Source organism: Octopus bimaculoides, chromosome 16 (assembly GCF_046866305.1).
Source record: "Octopus bimaculoides isolate indiv1 chromosome 16, ASM4686630v1, whole genome shotgun sequence".
Taxonomy (NCBI): domain Eukaryota; kingdom Metazoa; phylum Mollusca; class Cephalopoda; order Octopoda; family Octopodidae; genus Octopus; species Octopus bimaculoides.
The window spans coordinates 6,366,837-6,371,836 of record NC_142943.1 but is presented as its reverse complement, the minus strand read 5'-3'; the positions used below and the strand labels follow the sequence as shown (position 1 = coordinate 6,371,836).

Here is a 5,000-nt window from a genome sequence, read left to right as displayed (position 1 = left end):
CAATGATCATAGTAATAATAATGATAATGGTGATGATAAAATTAATAATTATAATAATAATAATAATAATAATAATATTAAAATTTATTATAAGAATGATAGTAATAATGGTGATAATAATAATAATAATGATGATGATAATAATAATAATAATAATAATGATAATGATGATGATAATCATAATGATGACAAGTTGGCCTTAAAGATAAAATTCTGAGAAAACAGCAAGAACTAAAGAAATGTGTTCATAAAAAAATTTTTAAATTTGCACTAGATGTGCACTTAGGTTAGTTTCATACTCTTCTGCTTCTCATAGACCCCCTCCAATGTTTTTTTTTTATATGTGTTTTAATTGGTGCTGTTTGATGCCATTGTATGTTTTCCTGTACCTTTTCAACTTCAATCATAAATAAATCATCCTCTTGAAAACATGCCAAAAGTCCCTTAACAAAAGTATTTGTTTATTTGTGTTATCTCCATCATAAGTAAAACACCTTATTAAAGAGATTTAGACTAGTTTTATTTATTTCTTGGCACTGGAATCGGTAAAAGAGGATTCAGTAAATACCAAAGTGTTTAGACCAAATTCTAACACTCCCCCACCCTTTTTTTTTTTGCTTTAAAACTCTTTTTAGATGAATATTTATATTTTATAATTTAAAAATTAAGGAATATTTTTTCATTGTTTATTCTATATTTGTATGGATTGGATAAATTCAGATATTTCCAGCTACTTTGTAAATATGTTTTCACCAAATCTTAACTAGTTTTTTTTATTTTTATTTTTTCAATATCAAAAAATTAATTTTAATATTTTATTATTTTTAAATTAAATTTTGCATTTTATTATTTTTAAATTGAGAGAAAGCAGTGAGCTGGCAGAATCATCAGCATGCTGTACAAAAGACGGCACATCCATTTTTGCATTCATCATTTAACGTCCGCTTTCCATGCTAGCATGGGTTGGACGATTTGACTGAGGACTAGCAAGCTAGAAGGCTGCACCAGGCACCAATCTGATCTGGCAGAGTTTCTACAGCTGGATGCCCTTCCTAATGCCAACCACTCCGAGAGTGTAGTGGGTGCTTTTTACGTGCCACCGGCATGGGTGCCAGTCAGGTAGTACTAGCATCAGCCATGTTAATAACTTCACTTGACTCAACAGGTTGTACTCTCATCTATTATTATTCATGTCTCTCTCTCTCTCTCTCTCTATATATATATATATATCTGTTTACGTATTTATTAGCTGATAACATTCGTTTACTTGCACTACTTAAACACATGTTTGTTATCATTTGATAAATAGATATCATGAAATGTTTTCTGGCTGATAGTTGTCGATTGTATATCCTCTCCATTTTTTTATTTGCCTTATAAATCTTGGGTAAATTTCCAGTTTACCCCCACCCATACCTAGTATTCAATTGCAATATTGCCATGCAATAGAAAGCACTTGGTTAAAGATACATAGGTACACACCCAGTAGTATATTGGATATTTGATATCGCTTAGATGGTCCCTTAACCTCTAACTCATACACACACACACACACACACACACACACACACACACACACACATATATATATATATATATGCACATATATAAATATATACACATATATATATATGTACACATTTATATATGTATATATGCATATACATTGCATATATGTAAATTTATACACACACGTGTATATGTACACATATATGAAGATGTAAATATATGCATATGTATGTATATATAAAGAAATGTTTATATATTTGTATATGTTTATAGAAATATAATGTATATATATATATGAATATATATATATCTATGTATATATATATATATATCTATGTATATATATGTGTGTGTATGTATATATATGTATACAAAAAATATACATGTATACACACATATTTATGTGTGCGTGTGTGTGTCTCCTTCACATGGTCATGATTCAAGTGATTGTGTTTCCTGCTTCTTCCTGTAATAAGAAGCTGGTTTTAGTGGTTGTTACATGCCTAAATATCAACAAAAACATATTTAAAAAAAAACTCACAACAAGCAAACAAAAGAGCAACAAAAATATAACAAACAAAACATCAATATTACACAGGTACACTCGTTCTACTTAGCTAAGACATGTGTATATATATATATATATATATATATATATATATATATATATATATATATATAATTGTTTAAGCATTACAACTGAAAGCTCAGCTGTTTTTACAGTTTCTGAATTTCATTAAGTATGTCTCTTGGTGGACAGGAAGTGATCGTGTGCTCAGTCGGACTCAAGCTATCTTATGTATGCGCTTTCATTAATATTTTTACACTCTTCAAACACAAACATGTCATTAAGCGCATCGCTGTCGAAAGACATTGTGGAAATGAATTTCTATGTATCTGTTTGTACGTTTGGTGTGTGAAGTGTTATATACGTGAATGCACCTTGTTGGAGTAACTGCCATTTGAATTCAGTTTATAATTATGTATGTCTTTAAGGTATTGGCATGGCTGTGTGGTTAAGAAGTTTGCTACTCAACCACATGGCACTCAGACCAACCAAGGCTTTGTGAGTGGAGTTGACAGAAACTGAAAGACTCCTTCTGTATGTAAGTATATGTGTGTGTGTATACACACATTTGTTTGTATGTGTATGTGTCTCCATACACACACTTGTTTGTGTGTGAGTGTGTATATTTCACCGTTTCGTTTTCCTGTCTTGCTTTCCGTCCGCCACTATCCTCCACAAAAAAAAATTTAATTTGCGTTCGTGGGAAGAGCCATTTTAACGATGTGTCCTGCCCTAACTCTTCGAAACGCCAGTGTTTTAATGGTGGCAGCTGATGAAGGATATGTTCTCTATGTGGCCTGCTTGTTTGTTGTACCTTGTTTATCATTTTGTCCATGTTCTTTTGCAACTTCATGTACCAAGATATGTATCTATATGTACATGTAGATGAAGGTATGTACATACATGTGCATATACTCATATATTGTTTATATATATATATATATATATATATATATATATATATATGACTTTTTAAGTTCAATACAGAGCAAATAATTCATGAGAAAAAATAATTCATAGAAAAAATATTTGTGAAGATATCATTGACTCTGTTATTATCTAGTGTAACAGTTTAAAAGTGATAGTAACAGAATCAATAATATAGGTGATTGCAGGACTCTAAAAAGACATTAAATAGCTGAAGGATTAAAATTAATCAAAGGACATAGCAACTATGTATACACACACACACATGCATACACACAACCAATATATACAGTTGCTTCACAATTAGATTAAAATAGTCATCTATGTATCATACTTAATATATATACATCAGTGATAGGCCAGTTAATGCAGTATTTGCGTGTGTGTGTGTGTGTGTTTGTGTGTATGTGTGTGTATTTATACACATAGACACACACACACACACACACACACATACATAATACATACATACATACATACATACATACATGCAGTGGGCATGTTGGCACAGAAATATTATACAGCATTGACATCTTTTACCTTCAACACCAGGTGATACAATTAAATGCCATAATATCATTGCAGATGATGATGATGATGATCAATATTATGTTGATGATAATGATGATGATATTGACGAATGTCATAATGCTGGCTGTTGTTGATGATGATTGTGATTGCCCTCCTCTTAAGGCAGAATATTTTTATTCCTTTTGACATAAAAATAAACCCACAGAAAATTTCATGATGTCATCCCTTGAGATGAAGGTTGCAAATCTCAGATATTTCTCCACACACACATACACAATCGTTTGTTTTCTTGTGTTCCTTTTTTTTTTTTTTAATATATTTGCGTCATTGGTTATTTAGTTCCACTTCAATACTAGAATCATGTGTTCTAATGTGTATCAACAAATATAAATATTTCTTCTTCTTCTCCTCCTCCTTCTTTTTCTTCTTCTCCTCCTCCTTTTCCTTTGTCTCTTCTTCTCCTCCTCCTCTTCCTTTGTCTCTTCTTCTCCCCCTCCCCCCTCCCCCTTCTTTCTCCATTCAAGCCATACAAGATTTAAATGTTGACATATTGTTTTTTCAATAAGGATTTTAATTATTGCAAGACTCTATTCTTCCAAAAATTCTCCTTTCTTTATATACGGAATGTTTGTTTTCATAGAACAAAATTAAGATACATCTGAAGGTCTAACCTTTTTTTCCAGTTTTTGTTTCCTCCATTTTTCATTCGTTTTTGCTATATTTAATAGCATTCCAATTATTGTTTTATCTCTGCGGTTTACTGACCAAAATAGAATTTTGTTTTCAATTATGTGGTCGTCAACTCTCTCTCTGCCTTCTTTCACTTTACTCTTATACTTATCAGATGTTTATGTTTTCGAAAATAGCCTCAGATCATGGAGAAACTGCTGAGAGAAATTTCCTCATTCTTAAATGGATCTTACAATAACATTCATTGTGTCTGAAGAGGTTCCATCTTTACCCTTCTACCTTGTTCCTCTGCGACATGTTGTTTGGTCGACGAGCTAATTCCTGACCGTGATTGGATCAAACACACAAAAGAATCTCACAGCAGAATATTTTTTTCTACATCTGCATCAAATATGATGTAAATCTTTGACAGATATTCTTTGGTAAAAATTAACTTACTTTTCTCAACAATGCAATCGTTAAAGATTTATTTATCTTAAGCATTTCATTTTGATGCAATTTATAAATTCCTTGTTTAGTTTTCTTTAGAAAACTAAAAGAGGAGTTGGTTGGATGCGAAAACCAACCAATGATAATCCACAACCCTGCTTCGCATAAGACTAAGAATTAGATAGAATTTAACAGGACACTGAAACTTGTGAACATGGTGAGAGAAAACAAATTGTAGAAAGAAAAGAAGGACAGGTTTTTGAAAAGCAGTGGAAAATAGAGACATGAGACGATAATTTGGGTTAAATATTATAGAATGTGGGTGATTGAAGGTTAAACTATCTGG

The 5,000-nt window shown here is 31.3% G+C and overlaps 1 protein-coding gene across 2 annotated transcripts in view; it reads left to right on the top strand.

The window, feature by feature from the left end:
* Positions 1 to 5,000, top strand: part of LOC106869971 (WW domain-containing oxidoreductase) — a 271,602-nt gene that overhangs the window by 70,741 nt on the left and 195,861 nt on the right. Inside the window, exon 3 of one of the 2 annotated variants that reach the window (XM_089364046.1) lies at positions 2,506 to 2,615. The exons of the other annotated variant lie outside the window; for it this stretch is intronic. The gene's annotated coding sequence lies outside the window, so the exon portion shown is untranslated. The remainder of the gene's footprint in view (positions 1 to 2,505; positions 2,616 to 5,000) is intronic. 2 annotated transcript variants of the gene reach the window in all.